The following is a 23,430-nucleotide window of genomic DNA, read 5'->3' on the forward strand; positions in this document are numbered from 1 at the left end:
TTGACGTTTCAATGACGTCTATTTACGGTCACTATTAGGACGTACCTTTTTGGTCACAAATACGACGTTTTACTGACGTCTGTTTGGGGTCATTATCAGGACGTACCTTTTTGGTCACAAAAACGACGTTCTACTGACGTCTTATTAAGGTCACTATTAGGACGTTCCATTTTAGTCACAAAGTTGACGTTCTACTGACGTCTAATTGGGGTCACTATCAGTACGTACCTTTTTGGTCACAAATACGACGTTTTACTGACGTCTCATTGGGGTCACTATCAGGACGTACCTTTTTGGTCACTAATACGACGTTCTACTGACGTCTAATTGGGGTCACTATCAGGACGTACCTTTTTGGTCACAAATATGACGTTTTACTGACGTCTCTTTGGGGTCACTATCAGGACGTACCTTTTTGGTCACTAATACGACGTTCTACTGACGTCTATTTGGGGTAACTATCAGGACGTACCTTTTTGGTCACAAATACGACGTTCTACTGACGTCTAATTGGGGTCACTATCAGGACGTACCTTTTTGGTCACAAATACGCCGTTTTACTGACGTCTCATTGGGGTCACTATCAGGATGTACCTTTTTGGTCACTAATACGACGTTCTACTGACGTCTAATTGGGGTCACTATCAGGACGTACCTTTTTGGTCACAAATATGACGTTTTACTGACGTCTCTTTGGGGTCACTATCAGGACGTGCCTTTTTGGTCACAAATACGACGTTCTACTGACGTGTGATTGGGGTCACTATCAGGACGTACCTTTTTGGTCACAAATACGCCGTTTTACTGACGTCTCATTGGGGTCACTATCAGGATGTACCTTTTTGGTCACTAATACGACGTTCTACTGACGTCTAATTGGGGTCACTATCAGGACGTACCTTTTTGGTCACAAATATGACGTTTTACTGACGTCTCTTTGGGGTCACTATCAGGACGTGACTTTTTGGTCACAAATACGACGTTCTACTGACGTGTAATTGGGGTCACTATCAGGACGTACCTTTTTGGTCACAAATACGACGTTTCACTGACGTATCTTTGGGATCACTCTCAGGACGTACCTTTTTGGTCACAAATACGCCGTTTTACTGACGTCTCTTTGGGTCACTATCAGGACGTACCTTTTTGGTCATAAATACGACGTTTTACTGACGTCTATTTGCGGTCACTATCAGGACGTACCATTTTAGTCACAAAGTTGACGTTTCACTAACGTCTAATTGGGGTCACTATCAGGACGTACCTGTTTGGTTAGAAACATGGCGTTTCGCTAACGTCTATTTTGGGTCACTACCAGGACGTACCTTTTTGGTCACAAATACGACGTTTTACTGTCGTCTTTTTGGGGTCACTATCAGGATGTACCGTTTTAGTCACAGAACCGAGAGAAAAGAGAAGAGAGATTTGGGCGGCGGTTAAAAATGGACGTTTCACTGACGTCTATTTGGGGTTGCAAATCGACACTATTAACGGTTGCAAACCAGCAATTGAGTGGATAGGCATCCTTTATTTTAGGGTGCTAGTACTAGTGTAAGTCAAACATAGTATTATTAGTCCAAGGATATAAAAATTTCATCCCTTAGAAAGCCGAGCGTAGCGAGGTCTGTTACAAAAAACAAAATATTTTTTTTTAATTGGATCATCTGATTTTGACAAAAAGTATGTCAGTTGAAAGAGATTTATTGATGTAACGCATCGATCTAAACTACCGGAAGTTTAAATCGATGATGTAACTTAAAAAAAATAGAAGAAAAAATCTCACAAAAAAAAGAAAAAAATTAAAAAATGTATATAAACAAAATAAGCCAAATTTGGCAACTTGTATCTTAAAAACTACTGATCCGATTTCGATTCGGTTTTTAGTTTATAATCATGAATTTATTTGTCTTTAATATTAAAAACTTACTTCTCGACATTATTGTACATTATTTCTACCGTTATTTGCAGTTATTCAGTGTGATACGAAAATATAAAATAAAACTATGGAAACGTATTAAATCGCGTATAATGAATTTAGAATACATCCCGACGTTTCGAACTCTTTACAGCGTTCGTGGTCAACGGGTGACTGAAGAAAAATTACAATGTGCAAAAGCTACCCACATACAAGAAATATTAACGAACCATGACCATAAATAATATAGATTTCTAAGGCAGGTTCAAAGACTATTAATAAAGCTAGTTATACAATATTCAGAAAATTACCATTACTATGTTAAAAAATAATTAACCAATTAATCTACACAAAATTGACAAAGAACAAACTGCAAATGTCCAACACCATACAACACAAATGCCTCACAGCCTTCGTCATGCTAGTTCCATTATCAGATGTACTACTGGATCCCAAGCCGGTGGTAAAGTAAAGCCATCTTCTCTATTAGAGTTAGGATATTTCTGGGTATATATCGCTTCTCCTTAGCAAGAACCAGAGGCTTGTCAAACTTTATAGCATGATTGACTTTATCCATGACATGTTCAGAGACTGCAGACCTTTGTCGATGGTGCTTGACATCCGCTATGTATTCCTTCACCCGTGTGGAAATACTTCATTTCGTCTGTCCCACATATGACAGGCCGCACTCACAGTCTAGTCTTTACACTCCCGCATTTTATAGAGGAGTTTGACATTTCACAGGCCTCAGGAATTGGGACATCTTCTTCATAGGCTTGAAATAAGTTTTAATAGAAGCCCGTTTCAAGATGTGGCTGATCCTATCCATGACCCCTCTAACAAAAGGCAGAATAGCAGGCCGGCGCTTGACTGTAGGGATCTTCAAGCGGGCCTTCTGCTTGACACGCGGTATCTTGAGCTCGTTCGCCAACAGCGCCTGCCTGGCATGTCGAAGCTCCGCTGCCAAATGCTGGTCGTCACATATCCTTTGGGCTCTCTGAAACAAAGATTTGCCTACAGTAGCTAGTTGACTGGGATGGTGGTGGGATTTGCCATTTAAGTACCTATCAGTATGAGTAGGTTTTCTATACACAGTGCGACCTAAGCTATTATCAGGATTCCTCAAAATGAGAACATCCAAGAAGGGAAGAGAACACTCTTTTTCCAACTCCATAGTAAATTGTATTTTACTATGGATAGAATTTAAATGGTCTAAGAAAGTTGAAACATTACTTTTAGGAAGTATAGTAAAAGTGTCATCTACGTATCTTTTATATATCTTCAGCTGGACGGCAGCCAATGAGAGCGCTCTCTCCTTGAAATCCTCCATGAAGATGTCGGCGACGAGAATTCACCGTTCCATAGCAAGTAGCCCGATGTGAGGCAATGTTCCACCAACTTGGCGTAGTTCTCAGACATGTTCTGCTCTCTCAACCTCTTTTTGACAATTTCAATGCAGTCTTTGTCGTGTCGTGTCGTGGTTTTCAGGATCTTCGTAGTTGGGTCCCTCTTTAGATGTTTGTATGTTGATGTATCCGCCAAAAGATTCCTTATCTTCTCGTTGTAATCTGAAATATTAAGTACAACGGCCGCATTACCCTTGTCAGCTCGAAGAACAGTTATGTCCGGATCCTCATCCAATTTTTTTAAAGCGACAAATTCATCCCTAGGTAAATTTGTTCTTGGGGAATTCGCTCTCCGTAACAAAGACGAGACATCCTGGCGTATAGCCTCTAACTCTTCCTTGCCTACATTGTTCTTCACCAGACAATCTTCCACACTGACGATAATGTCCTCATAAGAGACCTTTTTCCAGAACCGAAAACTCACACGCAGTGAGTTGTTTATCTCACGGAAGTAAGTTTATCTGATAAATTGACAACTGATCGATTTGACACTGACAGCGACATTCCGTTTACGCTCTGAGACAATCCGTCATCGCTGCGTTTCGTTCTCGATTTTAACTTGTCAAACTTGGTAACTTGTCTCTGCTTGCATTGTTCGAATTTGAGATACGTTTTGTCAAAATCGGACGATACAATAAAAAAATATATTTTTTTCATTTTCATAAAACACCTCGCTACGCTCGGCTTCCTAAAGGATGAAATTTCGATATCCTCGGAAAAAATCGTTTACTTTGATGTCTACTATCACCATGCAAAGCGGCTTGCTTCCATTTCAAAGTGCAGCTTTTTTTCATAACTAGTATGACTATATTCTCTCTGTCTAAATTTGAAATGAGACAGACCTTTCACAAAACTATAGTTAGTTATCTTATACTTTTCCTTTCTATCTATCTATCTATTTAGCCTTTTCTTCTGAACGTGGTGTTTGTGATTGTTTGTTTAGATGAAGTCGCGTAGTTCAGTGTGCCTGTTGGCATAGGCCTCCTCCAGCTCTTTCCAGTATTTCCTCTGCCTGGCCAGGCAGATACTTTTCCTTTACTCAGACTAATTCATATCATAGTGAATAGCGATTGCAAATCCGCTTATATGTTGGGAAATCCGGATTTTCGGATTATTTGTAGGAAAAATCCGGATTCCGGATTAAATCCGGATTTTTAGGGTTTTTTAGTTACCACCGTAAATAAAGCAAAATTCAAGAGTTTAAGAAGTAAACAGTAAATAAAAAATGAAAAAAATGTTTTATTAGGGAACCTACATGTAAAGTGGGGCTGATATTTTTTTTCATTCCAACCCCAACATGTGATATATTGTTGGATAGGTATTTAAAAATGAATAACGGTTTATCTAGATCGTTTTTTGATAATATTAATATTTTCGGAAATAATCGCTCTTAAATGAAAAAAAAAGTGCGTCCCCCCCCTCTAACTTTTGAACCATATGTTTAAAAAATATGACAAAAATCACAAAAGTAGAACTTTATAAAGACTTTCTAGGAAAATTATTTTGAACTTGATAGGTTCAGTAGTTTTTGAGAAAAATACGGAAAACTACGAAACCCTACACTGAGCGTGGCCCGACACGCTCTTGGCCGGTTTTTACTGATTATATAAGCTACGTACGTGGGCAGTTAATCATTCTATTAACGAGGTAAAGTTTTTTTTTACATTCAGGATTATATACATCCAGTAAACAACGAAATCATAAAAATATTAGCGCGTCAAGTGTAGAGTCAATTCTACGTTCTTAGGCACAGCATTACAACAGAACCAGGAAAATATTGATTTAAGTGGTTAAGAGCGCGGAATTGAATTACGACTTTCACTCAGTTTTAAACTAAATCAGGACTTAAACGAGTAACACTAACACATCGTGTATATTTAGCCTGTCGTTTCCAACGTGAGGAATTGAATTACGACTTTCACTCAGTTTTAAACTAAATCAGGACTTAAACGAGTAACACTAACACATCGTGTATATTTAGCCTGTCGTTTCCAACGTGACAATTTCTCGTATTTTGCCGTTATTTTACTATTGAGACGTCATTTTTGCACAATCTATCTATATTGCTGTAATTAACAATACGCATTGAATAATCGTACATTGTGTATTAAGATTGAGGGCGGAAAGTGAAGCCTTCAGCCGCCCGTGATATACACAACGTTTTTCATCACACTCGCGAAGTAATAACCAAATTTTAAACTATTGTATTGAAATATCTACGCTGACATTTTGAATTCGTCCGCCATCTTGTAATTTTTGACAGGTCGTGGAAGGTCCCACCCTGGTATTCACTTTACCGCCCCAGGGCGGTAAAATAGTTCATTAAGTATCATAATGTAATAACACCGTTTTCGAGAGAGTGTGATGAAAAGCATATTATAAAATATGTTTTACGACAGTAATAGTGTTTCCGAATATGAAGGCAGCAAGCCATTTAGTATTATTCATTTATCTTATAAATATGCCAATTTAGTCAAATTTCTACATTAACATTGAACAAGTTTTGTTGAGGTCGCAGTTCAAACTTAGCCTAATCGACTTTGACAGCATAATTATAGTATGTATTGAAGTGCATCAGTTCTAACATATAACCAACTTTGATGACAGTGTTGTTATGTGGTTATGATTGTAATTCTACTTAATATAATTCATTAACAATAGGATGTTTGGTTCGTCTACTAATAATATAAGCATTTATTGCAAACCATGGTATACAAAGTGGTTTACATAAGTATTATAGATACCAGGAATCACATTACACCCTGTATTTATGGACATTTTTCGTATACTATTTAAACTTAAATTTGCCTGCATTCTCAAGACATCTGATGACGTGTAAACGGATGTTTTTTTTTATTTACAGTTGCTTATACATTGGATTCCACGTACATAAACACTTGTCTTAGAATAAATTTAAAAGTGGAAAATGTCTGCCTTGGGTGAGACTTGAACTCACATTTTCCACTTTTAAATTTATTCTAAGCTTAGTGGCATCGATTGCAGACGTTTCTGCTAGTAAACATAACTTGTGTCCTTTATTTCGGTTGAAATTGCGACGTAAAAGTAAAAATTCGAAAATCCGGATTTCGGTTTTAAAATCCGGATTTAGAAACGGATCGCAAAATCAGCGAATTATCCGGATTTTCGGACTCCGGATAAATAGATGGTCAAGCAAATCTTGTCGCGAAGGGATAATTATTATCCCTTTGCGCCTACATTTTTCAATTTTTTTGCCTTTTTCTACTGATGCGACCTTATTCTATCAATGGATGCGACATGATGCGACTTAAAAAAAATAACGCGTTTCGTTTCTTGATATCAATTTGTCAATCATTTGTTGTAAATCATTAATAAAGTAAAAAAAAAAATTTTTGTCTTTTTAGGTAACTTTGAAGTAATAAGAGTTTTGAATGATTCACGGTTATTTTCATTAGACTTATATTGACCGGGATATAGACCGTGATTACCTTTTTGATTTTTGTCGAGCTCCCGATATTTCGACGCAGTTGCATGCATCATGATCACGGAAAACCCCGATCATGATGCATGCAATGTTTTCCGTGATCATGATGCATGCAACTGCGTCGAAATATCGGGAGCTCGACAAAAATCAAAAAGGTAATCACGGTCTATATCCCGGTCAATATAAGTCTTTGAAGTAATATCTATAAGGTAAATTATTAAAGGTTTTTTAATCAATAACATCAAAATAAACTTAAAAACGCCATTTTTTAAAAAGAAGCTTAGAAAATATATTGGAACGAAACGCATTTTGTCAGTTTGATTTGATTGAAGTAACTATGGAGATTAGAAATATAAGGAGCGAAAGCTTTAGGCTGGGCGCACACGGAGGCGACAGTTGCACGGCGACATTTTTTGTCTCTGTCTTGGACGCAAGTAGTAACGACAGAGACAAAAAATGTCGCCGTGCAACTGTCGCCTCCGTGTGCGCCCAGCCTTAAGTATCAGAAGTGCACATATAAAAGAAAAGATAGTTGGCGCTGCAATCGCTGCTGCATAAGGGTTTGACAATCTCTTTGCCTTCTCGGTAGTGACCCCGCCTACAGAACAAGAGGTCCCGGGTTCAAATCCTGATGAGACCTTTTTAGGGTTCCGTAGTCAACTAGGAACCCTTATAGTTTCGCCATGTCTGTCTGTCTGTCCGTCCGTCCGTCCGTCCGTCCGCGGATAATCTCAGTAACCGTTAGTACTAGAAATCTGAAATTTGGTACCAATATGTATATCAATCACGCCAACAAAGTGCAAAAATAAAAAATGGAAAAAAATGTTTTCTTAGGGTACCCCCCCCCCCCTACATGTAAAGTGGGGGCTGATATTTTTTTCATGCCAACCCCAACGTGTGATATATTGTTGGATAGGTATTTAAAAATGAATAAGGGTTTACTACGATCGTTTTTTGATAATATTAATATTTTCGGAAATAATCGCTCTTAAAGGAAAAAAAAAGTGCGTCCCCCCCCCCTCTAACTTTTGAACCATATGTTTAAAAAATATGAAAAAAATCACAAAAGTAGAACTTTATAAAGACTTTCTAGGAAAATAGTTTTGCACTTGATCGGTTTAGTAGTTTTTGAGAAAAATACGGAAAACTACGGAACCCTACACTGAGCGTGGCCCGACACGCTCTTGGCCGGTTTTTTATTTTTTTCTACTATTTTTTTCTTGAATTATTTTATTTTTTTAATGTCCAAAAATATTTTGTTTTGTTATAACTTTTCGAAATTTCATTCGCAAGGCTTACAACATTACCGAAGAATCTTAAAGGGCTTAAGTTAACATTTCTATGAATAAAACAATAAATAAACACAAATAAAATACAAAAAAGAAAATTAATGCATAAAAAAAAACAAAAAGTAAAAACCGGCCGAGGCCGTGTCGGGCCACGCTCAGTGTAGGGTTCCGTAGTTTTCCGTATTTTTCTCAAAAACTACTGAACCTATCAAGTTCAAAACAATTTTCCTAGAAAGTCTTTATAAAGTTCTATTTTTGTGATTTTTTTCATATTTTTTAAACATATGGTTCAAAAGTTAGAGGGGGGGGAGGACGCACTTTTTTTCCTTTAAGAGCGATTATTTCCGAAAATATTAATATTATTTAAAAACGATCGTAGTAAACCCTTATTCATTTTTAAATACCTATCCAACAATATATCACACGTTGGGGTTGGAATGAAAAAAATATCAGCCCCCTCTTTACATGTAGGGGGTTACCCTAATAAAACATTTTTTTCCATTTTTTTATTTTTGCACTTTGTTGGCGTGATTGATATACATATTGGTACCAAATTTCAGCTTTATAGTGCTAACGGTTACTGAGATTATACGCGGACGGACGGACGGACGGACGGACGGACGGACGGACGGACGGACGGACGGACGGACGGACGGACGGACGACAGACAGACACACATGGCGAAACTATAAGGGTTCCTAGTTGACTACGGAACCCTAAAAAGATCGCTGTCAGAATCGAACCCGAGAACATCTGCGTACGAAGCCAGCGCACTATTACCTTGACTTGCTCAGTCTGACGAAATCAGCCTATAGAAAAGAACGTCTAATGTCATCTCACATCGCTGATCATTGAGCGAGACATGCGCTCCAAGCGGAGAGATTTATAACTGCAATTACAATGCCTCAGCCGGTCATTTTTGCGACTGTTCTACTTCGACAGACTTTCCTCCTTATCTCTACTCTCCCTGGAAGTAACGAAATGTCACTTCAAGTGACACTGTTTTTCCCTCCTTTTTCGTTTGGCGCCTGTTGTGTCGTACGCGTCCTCCGTGATTGTGCTCTATGTGATTAATAATAACACCTATTCGTTTCATGGAAAAGCGAAAACATGTACTCGGTGATAAAATTTACTGAAAAAGACGGCGGAACCGTATCATTAGTGAACAACCAGTGGTTTACGCCAAGGAGATGCGAATATCAAATTCTACGGACATCACTCGGCAGTTCGTGGTCCCGGCCGCCATCATGCTTTGTACTGCTGCTCCAGCTATCCTCCAGTGCAACTTGAAGGCCTAATCCATGCACACATCGGTGTTTTTTTATATCTATGTAATACACTTGTCATTGGCGAAGGTCCACGAGGCTGCCATATTGAATAGAGAGAAATTCTTTAAGGGCCAGTGATCGAGCCATGCTAATTTGAAATCGCGAGTACCTATTTCGTATAATCGTAAGTATTTTCTCCCATCTTCGAATAAAATTTGTTGTAATACGTTCAGTGCTAATTCTTGTGTCCATTATTTTCAGACATTATTTTCATAAAATGACTTGAGGACCCCTTCCATTGACATGAATGCACGGAACTACAAGCCGGCTTCTTTTCTGCGTTGGGTATGTTTCACATTTGTACGCCCATGATTTTAACCCTCGCCAAGGGTTGGTAAAAGCCTCAGGGTCATTGTTTCTTTTAAAACCTATTTCAGGGTTCTTCGATTTGGAGGTTACGTTCAAAGGTAGCGCGGAGCTGATGCTTCCCGAGCCTGAACCGGTGGACAGGAGGCTGTGGCGACTGGGATGGAAGAGCTTCCATTCCTGTAGCTGCAGCTTCCACCTCCCCTAAATTCTGTTACATGTCACCAAGGTCAAGGTCTGCCTCGGCCAAGGCGTGCCTCGTTTTAGTATTTTTAAAAGGAGCCCAACATAAATTATCATTTTTTAATTAATAAATTTACCCTTTACCCGGTCTTCTAGTACCAGAATCACTGACTCACCCATATGCTCTAAAGTTAGGTATTTGTGTTTGTTTTTAGTAATAGACTGAGCTAGCTATTCTAACGTATAATATTTATTTATTTAAGTTTTATTATTCTACATAAAAGATTTTCCTTTTCGATTATTTGTTTTTTAATCATTATTGATTTTCTTCTGTAGACCCCTTCTGTGTAAAAGCTTCTTCCATAAAAGTTGTAAAAGCTGTTTCCATTTTAAAGAATCCTGCAAAGATTCAAAGTGACCTACTAATTAAATTGGTTGACCGTACAATTTCAGATTATTCCTACTAATGCAAGTCCATCCTATATGTTTACTTAATAACCTTGTTTACTAGGGGATGCATTATTTTGTGTTAATTTATTATTTTTGCATATTGTGTGTATTTTTTTATTTGCATGTACCTAAAGATGACCTAGAGAAAGCAAAAAAAATACTGAAACTGGTTGAGGATACATCAGACTTACAGACTGAAGCCGAAACAGAACCAAGTCTTAAACGTAAAATGCAAAAAAGATATGTTTCTAGCAGCAGTGACGAAGATGAACAGTGAAAAAGAAATAAACAACCACTTCAAGCTGCTGACAATGAAGGAGATTATGGAGGTGGGTTTTATATTCAAAACACCTGCACGGGAAGCATGGTCGCGCGATAGACGATAAAATATCAGGCCGTCCCTATCGCACTTACAAATAGTGTGATAGGGACGGCCTGCTATTTTATCGTCTATCGCGCAACCATGCTTCCCGTGCTGTTATGAATATGTAGTAATTTAGTTGATATTAATGATGTAATTCCGAAGTACCTAATTTCAAAAATTATATGTTATGTTTTGTGCAGATAGTCGTCAAGCTCAGCCAAACATTGCCCAAGAAACCGCTTCAATAGCAGAAAGTAAGTAAATTATAATTAATAAATAATAGATAAACACATATTATACTCTTACCTGGTAAAGTTTAGATTTGGGTAGGGCTTCATAAAAATGCATAACATTTAAAAAGGTAATTGGGCAAGGTAACCTTTGACCTATAATAAAATAGATTCTTCAGGCACGCAAAATACCTGATTAACGGCTTACAAGTGAATAGTCATTTTTGTCAAACCCTGTAATTATACTAATTATAAATTATAATGTATTACATACTAAGGCCAACTTTAGAGTTTAAATAAATTGCTAACCTGGGGGTGTAAATATAATTCATATTAAATTAAATGTTTTTTGCCAACAGGAACCCTCTCATTACTGACTGTAGCAGATGAGCTTCCCATCTTGACAAACAGTGACAACAGACTGCAAGGTAAGATATCCATGTTTATATATTTTAACCCATGCGGCGCTTTAACTTTCATCATCATGTATGTGTGTGTGTGGTGTTCATTACTGTGTTCCCTGCTAGGCTGCTGTAAACAGCAAGGATGACTTTTTGTTGGATTCATCTTTATTTATTAATAGGTAGGTACTAAAAAATTTCCGCTTTTATTTTTATAGTAACAAGCTTTTATATTAGGTCGACCTGTATGTAAATTCCAAGGATCATAGCGTCATAAAATGGTTTTTCTTAGAATTGTCTCGATGAGTATTAGTTGTCTGTCGTAAGAAAAGTGCAGTCATGCAGCGATAAGAGCTTGTACCAAAAATATATTTTTTTGCCAAAAACTTATTATATTTGTATGTTGTCAGATTTGGCAGAAGACGGCGACGGACGGTTAACTCCCTTGCACGCCAAGTTAGTCCCCGGTGCCGATATGAACAACCGTCGAATATCGGCAGCGACGAGCCAGCAGCAACGCCATCGAGAGTTCAGGGATTAACAGGTAGGTAATATACTATATATGACTATGATACATACATACATACATACATACAATCACGCCTGTATCCCATAAAGGGGTAGGCAGAACACATGAAACTACTAAAGCTGCAGTGCCACTCTTGGCAAATAAGGGGTTGAAAGAAAACGAAACTGTGACATTGCAGTGACAGGATGACTATGATGTAGTACTTTTTAGGGTTCCGTAGTCAACTAGGAACCTTTATAGGTTGACTCGTGTTTTAAAAAACTCGCAAGTTCAATTCTCGAACCACTCGCTTCGCTCGTGGTTCAACTATAGAATCCTTTCACTTGCTCGTTTTCCAATTCCACACTCGGCATTAAAATACAACTTTGCCCCCTTGTATAACAAATAACTACTAATACAGTATGATTATTGTTGTTGTGTCAGTTATTGGAAAAATCTTTTTATGAATTAAAAAATAATGGCGTTAGAGCACTTCTGAGAAATAACCCTATGTGGATTTAAGGCTTTGTCCAATGGTATACTGTATACATAGAAACATCTATTACTCAAGAACAAATATCTGTGATAAACGCACAAATATATGCCCTTACCGGGGTTCGACCCCAGAATCTCCTGCTATGTAAGCAGTTGCACTACCAACTAGGCGTAGGCTAGGAGGCCGTCAAATGCTAACAGATAGACTGAGTTCCTTTCGCATTTATAATATTAGAATTGATGACTGAAATGGCGTGCCCATCTCGCGTTGTAGTCCGTTGCTTCTGGAAAGTTATGTATGAAAATGTTGGCATAATTAATGGAAGATTTTTTTTTGATTGAGATATGTACATTACAGGCCGAAGTTATTTTTCATCAACCCTCCCCATCCGCGTCACCCCTCTTCACCCCCTTAAATAGCCGAAAATGCGGTTTTTCACGATTTCTGACAAAACCGTTGTAGATACAGAAAAAGCGTGTAGGAAGAAAGTAATCCTTGATAAATTTACTACAAATCGTTTATTGACACTTTGGTTCTAGCACTTATAGGTTTCGCGTGATCCATCACGAAAGTTGGTCCTTTGCTGCAATTTTCTTCAGTGAATGTTAAGTTTTCTTCCAAATTGCTTACGAAATCTGTTTAATATTACTAAAATATTATAAACTGAAAATGAATTTCAGGGGGAAAAATCACTACCATGGGTGGGACTTGAACTCACGGCTACTGGATTGATACTCCAGGGCTCTACCAACAGCTACCAAAAGCTCATCCCCAGTCATAGATATACTATATAGATCAATGGTACTCCTAGCGACTACTACCGTGAAAATATTACGTCTTAAATAGTTACTGGAATTCCAAGAAATATTGGAAATTCCACCCATGGTAGTGATTTTTTCCCCTTAATTTTATTTTAGTCATGAGTTACAATATTTTAGTTATATCAAACAAATTTCGACGATTTCGTATGCATTTTGGGCGAAAACTTAACATTTAGTAAAGAAAATTGCAGCAAAGGACCAACTTTCGTGACGGATCACGCGTAAACTATAAATGCTAGAACCAAAGTGTTAATGAATGATTTGTAGTAAATTTATTAAGGATTACTTCGTTCCTACGCGCTTTTTCTGTATCTTCAACAGTTTTGTCAGAAATCGAGAAAAACCGCATTTTCGGCACTTTAAGGAAGGGTAGAGGGGTGACGCAGAGGAGGGAGGAGTGGGGAGGGTTGATGAAAAATAATTTCGGTCTATAACGTACATATTTCAATTAAAAAAAAACCTTCCATTAATTATGCCGTAATTTTAGCTAATTTCCCCCTACTATTGTCTCGGCGAGTGTGTACAGTCGGCATAACATGTATCTATATCGCAGCGGCCAATGTACACGCTCTCAAGTCTTGTTCCGATATATTTGACCACTTTGCACTTACACTGTTTTTATTTTATATTTATTTTTTAGGATACCAAACAAAAGTGCTGTAATGTTGACATGTATCAAAACTCAAAATGATCAAATAATAAGTCTGTTAAAACATGCAGGCACATCGAAAGGTAGCCTAAAACCGGAATTCAAATTCCCAATTCAAAATGCCGATGAATTAACTACAACTGAATTATTAATAGAGAAAAAAGAAAATTATGACAATTTGGTAAGTTACAATACCTACAATAACTCTTTATTGAACACCATATAATAAGATTTACAGAAAAAAGATAAATGGAGAATATTTGCACCAATAGGCGGCCTTGTAGCTTCAAAGCTATCTCATTCAGACAGCTTATTACATTCATAGGAAGAAGGAAGGAACATCTTGAAAAAGAGGGTGCAATTTATTTATTTATTTAGTAGTAATACAACATTTGTAAAGCTGAGTTTAGACCAGCAAGTTATTGCTGCAAGTTTTGAGATGCAACTATAGGTAAGAGTGGGTGGCAAAACTGGCAAATATCTGCATCTCTTATAACTTGCACGTCTAAACTCGGCTAAAAAATGTATTTCACATATTGCTATAATCTTCACTCAATTAGTGGTTTGTCAGGATCGTAGTAAATGGAAATCCGTGATATCTGCCTACCCCTCTGGGAAACAGGCGTGATTATATGTATGTATGTACTAAATTAGTCTGACCAACAATAATTTTTATTTGCTATTTTTCAATTATACATTATTTTGTTTGTTACAGGATTCATACATGAGAACTATTGGAGGCAGGGATATTGCGAGCAGTGTCTCGGCTAATGAAATTTTGTTTCACTGACCAGCTGGCTCAACAGTACAACTTTTATGGAAAGAGATCGAACAAAAAGCCTTTCTGCCAACTGCGCCTGCGAGATTGTATCGTGGGTAAGTTGGCTGTTTCATAACTTGTGGTAAATTTTTTTAGGATTTTGGGGTTGGTCCACGTCCCATAGAAAAAGTTGTTCAATATGACCTACCTAATTACCTCGTACAATATGGTTAGTTGTAAAAAAAGCAATCTGTATGCTGGAGAATCTGGAGATGAAGTAAAAACTTATTAGTTTGCATAAATAGTTATATTTTTTTTTATTGCGAGCCTATAGTGTCCCACTGCTGGGCAAAGGACCCGTCCCACTTTTTCCATTGTTCCCTATCTTGAGCAGTCTCTGGCCGTACTTTTAGAAAGGAGTCAAACTCGCCTCGCCACTGTCGGCGGGGTCTGCCGGATCCTTGATTTGAATTATTAGGTTGCCATTCAGTAGTAATGTTATAACATTAACAAATGTATTATATCTTTATCTTTATAGAAGGAGTTGTCACCACTACATCTGGGTCTACAGCTAAAGACGTAGAAGATTCCATTAAAATTTGGCTAAAACATGCCCCCGAAAGATTGAAGAAGATTAATAAACAACAATAAACATGGCAGAGAAAATAAAATATTCGAGAAAAGCCATAGTTGGCCAACGTCAGTTATTGAGAAGAGCCAAAGAAGCACAGTTAAATGTAATTTCAAATTTAAAAAAGAGTACTACAACTGTAAGTGCATCCTCTTCCTTAGTTAATTTGCCATGTACTTCATATAATAATTCTCAATCTGAAATTGTATTCCAAGGTTCTTAGTCCGAGTTCTTAACGGCTAATAAGTATGAGAGTACAGTCCCTGCTGGCAGAAAGCATGAAACTTGGCATGTATATAGCTTATAGGTTTATAAGAAAATATGGAAGTAGAAACACGCCGAGGTGTCAATGTTTCCCCTCTTTCCCCCAACTTTTGTATCCCTGATTTCAGTTTTTTAATATTTCCATGAAAACCGTGAAAGCTATCATCACGATGTCTAGGAGAAGTATATTCTTCATAAAATTCTCCACAATATTGTCTTTGGAAGTATAAAGCTAGAACTTATAATTTTCAAACTATGCTCATTTTCCCCTAACGATATTTCTCTTTGGTGCCCTGAACGATAAGCAAGACTAGCGACTTTGCTCTTTTACCTGTGGCGATGTTGCTTCACAAAATTGTTCCTTGGGTCAAACTGATCCGATTTTGCTCAATAGTCATGAAATCGCACGTCACTACCCCCACAAAGACAAGGGGAAAGGGCCGTAATCCTCGGTGAAAACTATGCATTACATCTTTTTGCTCTTAGTGACTAGGGCAAATCGTATATCATTTTCGTGTAATATAAGGACGAGTTAATCATTTCTGAAAAAAATCGTTGCACCTTATCATACAAAAATAACGATTTGTCAATGTTCTCAACGTAAATGCATGCTGTTCTTATAGAAACACAAAAATCACTATATCTTATGCCTTTAATATTTGAGGAGTTCCCTCGACCTCTCCACGATTCCATCATCAGAACTGGGTTATTGGCTAATCTGTCCTATGTTTTATTTGTTGATAATTACCGCATTGTAACTGTAAATGCCATAACTTCCATACTTATTGAAATACATCGAAATTCATTATTTTGCTATAAAATCGTTATTTTTGTATGAAAAGGTGCAACGATTTTTTCAGAAATGATTAACTCGTCCCTATATTACACGAAAATGATATACGATTTGCCCTAGTCGCTAAGAGCAAAAAGATGTAATGCATAGTTTTCACCGAGGAAACCGGCCCTTTCCCCTTGTCTTTGTGGGGGTAGTGACGTGCGATTTCTTAACTATTGAGCAAAACCGGATCAGTTTGACCCAAAGAACAATTTTGTGAAGCAACATCGCCACAGGTAAAAGAGCAAAGTCGCTAGTCTTACTTATCGTTCAGGTCACCAAAGAGAAATATCGTTAGGGAAAATGAGCATAGTTTGAAAATTATAAGTTCTAGCTTTATACTTCCATAGACAATATTGTAGAGAATTTTATGAAGAATATACTTCTCCTAGACATCGTGATGATAGCTTTCACGGTTTTCATGGAAATATTAAAAAACTGAAATCAGGGATACAAAAGTTGGGGGAAAGAGGGGAAACATTGACACCTCAGCGTGTTTCTACTTCCATATTTTCTTATAAACCTATAAGCTATATACATGCCAAGTTTCATGCTTTCTGCCAGACCGGACTGTACATCTGGTTAAGAACTCGGACTATCTAGAAATAATTCCGGTTTATTGATAGAACATGACATTTCTCACGATAATCATATCATTACTAGTGATAATGAGCATTTACTATCTGATTCAGATTCTGTTAAGTCTATAAAAGAAGATGATTTCAAAACAGAGTTAAAACATTGGGCCACTCAATATCAAATACCACATAATGTACATGATGTGAGTACATGTTTTCGATGAAACGAATAGGTGTTATTATTAATCACATAGAGCACAATCACGGAGGACGCGTACGACACAACAGGCGCCAAACGAAAAAGGAGGGTAAACAGCGTCACTTGAATGACTTGACTTCGTTACTTCAATCAAATCAAACTGACAAAATGCGTTCCGTTCCAATATATTTCCTAAGCTTCTTTTTAAATTAGATGATGTCTATTAATTATATTTGTCCTCTTAGGAGAACATTTAAGTACTTACTCGTAATCATATTTTTATCTTTATTCAGTTTTAACAGACATGTATTAACCTCGAAAGTCCTGTGCTTTTGCAACACCTGTACTGAAGTCATATCTGCCGGTTGTACTATACCAAGTACGAACCACGAATAGTGCATCAGACCGAGACAAATAGATGTCGTTATTACAGATTTTTTTGATGTGAAGTCTTGTTGTCTTTATATTTTTAGGAGACCAGTCAGCGAAAGAAAAGTCTTCTAAAAATCGTGAGCGTTAGGACCCCTGGACCACTACAGATATTTGATGTTTAGTACATACTAAAATTTAGTACCTATTTGATACTATTTGGTACCTTGGACCTATTTGATACTATTTAGACATTCTGACGTCAGGATGTCTGGACCATTTTTGGTTTACATAGTTCTAGACAACACTACTAATTGATATCTTAGTCAATATTTACTACCTATTTGGTACCTGTCAATATATTTTTTTCAAATTTTTTTGGCGTATCAGAAAAAAGTTATGACGGAATTTAAAGTTGTGAGCCCGGCCGTGCCGTTGAAGTATGTAGCGCCAGTCAAAAGAATAGATGCAAATCCGCCTGCCCTCCTGCGCGTCAACTTAAATAGGAATTTATTTTTAGGCACTCGCACATCATCTCTACTGACTAGTGGCATTAATATAGTCGAACGAAATATAAAAGTAATTAGTGTAATTACACTAGTTTTCAACTTTAAATTCCATCATAACTTTTTTCTGGTACGCCAAAAAAATTTGAAAAAAATATATTGACAGGTACCAAATAGGTAGTAAATATTGACTAAGATATCAATTAGTAGTGTTGTCTAGAACTATGTAAAACCAAAAATGGTCCAGACATCCTGACGTCAGAATGTCTGGCCACTTTATTCGCTCGATTTTTCGATATCACTGGAGGTACCAAATATATGTACTCAGGTACCAAATAGTATCAAATAGGTACTAAATTTTAGTATGTACTAAAAATCAAATATCTGTAGTGGTCCAGGGGTCCTGACGCTCACTAAAAATTGATTTTCGCTCATGTCGTCTCGGATATGGATGAATATAGTATCGAGGTATTCAGTATAATGCCCTGAACACAAATATATGAGATGACAAGCGCGAAAGTGGTTGGGGTAGTTGCTGTGACTAAAGTCGACAGTACAAACTTTTTTCTTTTAAACATAACATGTGGGGCCCCCAATGAAAGGTCTTTGAGTAGATCACAAATATATGACATACTGTAACATTTTCAATACTTGGTCTAACAAATTATTAGAATACGTTTAAAAATTGTACAATCCACAGTTACTGCCGAATTTATGACGTCACAGCAACTACTCCCACCACTTTCGCGCTTGTCATCTTATATATTTGTGTTCAGGGCATTACACTGAATACATCGATATCATATTCACCATATCCGAAACAACATGAGCGAAAATCGATTCTTAGAAGATTTCTTTCGCTGGCCGGTCTACTAAAAATATAAAGGGGTGAATCAACTTTTCTTTGCCAGCAAAATTACGCATACTTCGACTACATGTGGTCAGAAAATTTAATTTGTATTTAGTGTAATTAGTTTATACTGCTATATATTATATAGCAGTGACCCAGTGGACATTGCTGTCCCTCACTTTTGTATGAAAAAAGTGTCTCTTCCACTGAGTCACATATAGATTTAATTGTAAATGTTTTTTTTTTATTATTCCCTTAATGTAAAATAAAAATAAGGATCTTTATTCACGATGGCCAGGTTAAAACTCACAAAAGTAGAGCTAATAATAAGTATGGGCAATTCTTGCAAAAAGCAAGAAAAAGTTGATTCACCCAAAGACAACAAGACTTCACATTAAATAAATCTGTAATAACGACATCTATTTGTCTCGGTCTGATGCACTATTCGTGGTTCGTACTTGGTATAGTACAACCGGTAAATATGACTACAGTACAGGTGTTACAAAAGCGCAGGACTTTCGAGGTTAATACATGTCTGTTAACACTGAATAAAAATTAAAAATATGATTACGAGTAAGTACTTAAATGTTCTCTTAAGAGGACAAATATAATTAATAGACATCCTACAGACATCCAGGCCCAATGTACTTTTAAAAGCTACCGACAAGAGCTAGGTTCTTAATACACACAAAAGTCAGTAATTTAGGCAGATTTTTTCGTAGTTAGTAATTAGTTTATGTTTAAACATATGTTGTGTACTTTGTATGAGTAAATTCGGTTTTTACAGTGTAATAAAAACAAATTTAAAAAGTCATTGGTTTTATTTAGTATCCAAAACAAATCACATTTTTGCTCTTAACATAACTTACTTAACCTTTTGACCGCCAAAGACGGTTATGACTTACGTCGGAAAATCGTGCTGTGGACGCCAACGACGGCTAAGGACGTCAGCTTTGTTAATGTAATAGACACCTACGGGGATTCCGCAAAGTTCAATTGCGCTCAACAAAAAATGCGATAGCGTGACATCAGGGCAACGGCATATTTCTTCGTCGTCTGGTGTTCAAAAGGTTAAAAAGCGGCCGCCCTAATATTTTCGGCCCAGTAACGTCCCTATGAATTCAGTATATGACGTCACTCCGACGTCAGTGGCTGCCCTAATATGTACGTCCGTGTAACGTCCTCATGAACTTAGTATATGACGTCTCTCCAACGTCAGTGGCTGCCCTAATATGTACGGCCTAGTAACGTCCCTATGAAGTCAGTATATGACGTCACTCCAACGTCTTGGCTGCCTTAATATGTACGTCCGTGTAACGTCCTCATGAACTTAGTATATGACGTCTCTCCAACGTCAGTGGCTGCCCTAATATGTACGGCCTAGGAACGTCCCTATGAAGTCAGTATATGACGTCACTCCAACGTCTTGGCTGCCTTAATATGTACGTCCGTGTAACGTCCTCATGAACTTAGTATATGACGTCTCTCCAACGTCAGTGGCTGCCCTAATATGTACGGCCTAGTAACGTCCCTATGAAGTCAGTATATGACGTCACTCCAACGTCTTGGCTGCCTTAATATGTACGTCCGTGTAACGTCCTCATGAACTTAGTATATGACGTCTCTCCAACGTCAGTAACGTCCCTATGAAGTCAGTATATGACGTCACTCCAACGTCATGGCTGCCTTAATATGTACGTCCGTGTAACGTCCTCATGAACTTAGTATATGACGTCACTCCAACGTCAGTGGCTGCCCTAATGTACGTCCCAGTGACGTCCCCATGAAGTCGGTATATGACGTCTCTCTTAGGTCTGTAAACTGACGTCTTGAGGCTGTGACAAATTGACGTCATCTGCTGGGACCCCCCGACGTCAAGAAATGACGTCTCTTACGTCGAGCAGTACCGTAAACGGACGTCATAAAGACGTATAAATGCTACCTGGGGTGTGTGTGTATGCATAGCAAAAACTTATATATATATATATATATATAATTATTATACATATATCTAAAAACTACGAGGTATTTTAGCTTGATAAGTGTATGGGAGCCTCGTCTGCCAACAAACCACAAAGTGGTTTGGCAGAAGATATGTAATAGGGTTAAGCTTTACGTTCTGAATAAACGTTTTATTTATTTATTATTATGTCTTTCCCATCACGGAACAATGGTGTTCCGGACCTTTGGGAGGCGTGCGCGGGGCCGAAGCCAACGCGTAGAGGCCCTTTCGACACTTTAATGAAATGTAAGGGGTACACCGAGCGGATGTTGCCCTTGCCCGTATCATGGGACACACGCAGAGGCAACACCCGCCAGGGTGTAAGGACTATTTGAGAGTTAATGGAATCTAAAATGAACTGGTCTATTTTGATGAAAGTGATGGACTAAATACTGGGCTATGGATAAAAAACCGGACGCCTGCCTAATAAAACGGTATCCAATTTTATTTCCGGCAGACGGTGACTCGTCCCCACAAGATGGGCCCCCACAAAAAGCGACATCCAAGATGGCTCAAGGGCAACACCGGTGTGAGAACTCAAGGGTGTCGAGAGGTGTACACCGCTTTCTGCCCAGTGGCCGTTAAGCCACTGTACCAACTCGCGTCTTATGCAAATTTTCACTTCCACCCCTGGGGCATGTAGCCCTAACGACCCCACTCTGGACGGCCAGCCAAGGCAAGCCAGAGGTAGAGAGTCCTGTCCCACCCACCCGCCTTACGGGTAACAGAACTCCCCAGGAGCACTCGGGTACGTGGGGTCGCTGTTCCCCAACAGCTCGCCACAAGCTGCCCTGCGTTGACTGATTGCACTGGTAAAACCAATGGGCGATGGGGTCGTCACATCCCTACGCCAATCACATCCCTACGCCAAATATTTATTATTATTATTACTGAATTTGAACTACAATGAATCATTATTGCTTGATCTTCATAATAAAAGTATTACACTTTAATGTTTGAAATTTTGCATACGATGGCCTTAAACGAATCGAAAGAGACAAGATTGCTTCGGTATGTTATATGCGGCCGCCGGTGCCATACATTCTTCTAAGTCAGTCTTATTTTAAGTAATTTTTTACAGTTATACGCTTAAATTTTTGCATACAATGGCCTTAAACGAATCGGAAGATTCGGAAGAGACAAGATAGCTTCGGTATGTTATATGCGACGGCGGCGCTATACATTCTAATGCATATTTGAGGAGATGAATATGTTTTACTATAGAAAATGTATATTTATTGTAATCTTTATTAGTTAGTCTTAGTATTTTTAGTAATTTTTGACGGTTTTATGTTTTAATTTTAGCATATCCAATCTGTGCGGCGTAATCTAGTGAACAATAGCTTTGAGTGAGCTTGCCCTACCCGATGACTGTAGTTTTTTAAAGCGAGTGTGTCATTTAAGCATGTTATTTTTTGTTTTGTTTTGTTTAAAATCTAGTTAGATTAAGTAGGTTGCTTAGTATTGCAATGTGATAGTGTAAACCACCTAATAACTCCCAGTATGTTACTATTGGTGGGAACCTGTAATTGGCTTTTTGTAACCTAATTAAGTTAACCTTTCTGTATTAATAGCTGTTGGTTCTCCGAACAATAATAAATAATAAATAAATAAATATGATTGCCTCAAACGAATCGAAAGAGTCACGATTGCCAAAAAGTTTCAGTACATTGCCAGCCGTTGCCGCCGCTATAGTTTCTAATGCATTATTTCATAAGATGAATAAGTTTTGCTATGGATAATGTATATTTATTTTAATCCTTATTAGTTAATCTTAGTTTTTTAAGTAATTTTTGACAGTTTTATGCTTTAATTTTTGCATACGATGTCCTCAAATATGAACTAGCACCAAATTTTTGTAAAAAATGCCACATTATTGAATTTTTCCAGCTGGTCATAAATAAATATGTTAGTCTTTTATAATATTTTGATAATTTAGCACTAGATCTATCTAATAATACCATTTTGTGGTACAGCACAATACAATTTTTGTGAGTACTTGCTAAACAAACACTACAAAAAACGTCATTTTTGGCCCAAATGGAACGCTTTTACCGCAAAAGTGGCGCCATCTGTATCAGCAAATTATATATGTTCGAGTAATGGCTACTTTCCTCTATATATTGATATTAAAATTGTCTATGTAGGTATTACAGTTACAGAGATATAAGCCACCGCGCCATAACACTTTTCGTTACACCTGGTTTTCGGTCCGGTCACTCTACTACGGGTTTTTAAAGACGTTCACCTAACGTTTCACGTCAAAACGCGAGCGGTCATTAGTCATTGTCTGCATAATTACGTTGTTAGATTATGTTTAAAGGTAATCTAAATACTGTTAGTTACTGATTATTTACTTTTGTTGGCGCGACGAAAGCAAAACATTAACACAGTTGAACTGATTAGTTCAAATTATTGATTAGTGTTACTGTTTACCAACAATCTGAGCTCGAGAAACGTAAAGATACCTAATTATCTCGCTGGGAACATTCCAGCCACTCTGGACTTGACTTCTATCCGCATCTGCGTCTACGAGTATCTATTCAGTATCAGTGTGTTTGTAATCATTGGAACTTATCCTTGAACTTTGACTTCTTGATATACTCCCGTGAAACACTCACCTATAC

At 37.6% G+C, this 23,430-nt stretch overlaps 1 protein-coding gene and 2 long non-coding RNA genes across 4 annotated transcripts in view; 2 read left to right on the plus strand and 1 right to left on the minus strand.

Moving 5' to 3' along the window:
• The window catches only part of LOC125229418 (organic cation transporter protein-like), a 40,400-nt gene that overhangs the window by 13,515 nt on the left and 3,455 nt on the right, over positions 1-23,430 (minus strand). The window lies entirely within an intron of this gene.
• LOC125229419 lies at positions 8,897-11,782 on the plus strand. The gene is made up of 6 exons (XR_007177400.1): positions 8,897-9,525; positions 9,603-9,686; positions 10,475-10,669; positions 10,905-10,958; positions 11,294-11,362; positions 11,746-11,782. It is a non-coding gene; the product is annotated as an uncharacterized LOC125229419 (long non-coding RNA).
• LOC125229420 lies at positions 11,781-15,579 on the plus strand. 2 transcript variants are annotated; one of them, XR_007177401.1, is made up of 4 exons: positions 11,782-11,879; positions 13,801-13,990; positions 14,525-14,685; positions 15,108-15,579. It is a non-coding gene; the product is annotated as an uncharacterized LOC125229420 (long non-coding RNA). The 2 variants fall into 2 exon arrangements; XR_007177402.1 differs by lacking the exon at positions 13,801-13,990 and having other exon boundaries at positions 11,781-11,879.

The sequence above is a fragment of the Leguminivora glycinivorella genome, chromosome 9, assembly GCF_023078275.1.
Source record: "Leguminivora glycinivorella isolate SPB_JAAS2020 chromosome 9, LegGlyc_1.1, whole genome shotgun sequence".
Taxonomy (NCBI): domain Eukaryota; kingdom Metazoa; phylum Arthropoda; class Insecta; order Lepidoptera; family Tortricidae; genus Leguminivora; species Leguminivora glycinivorella.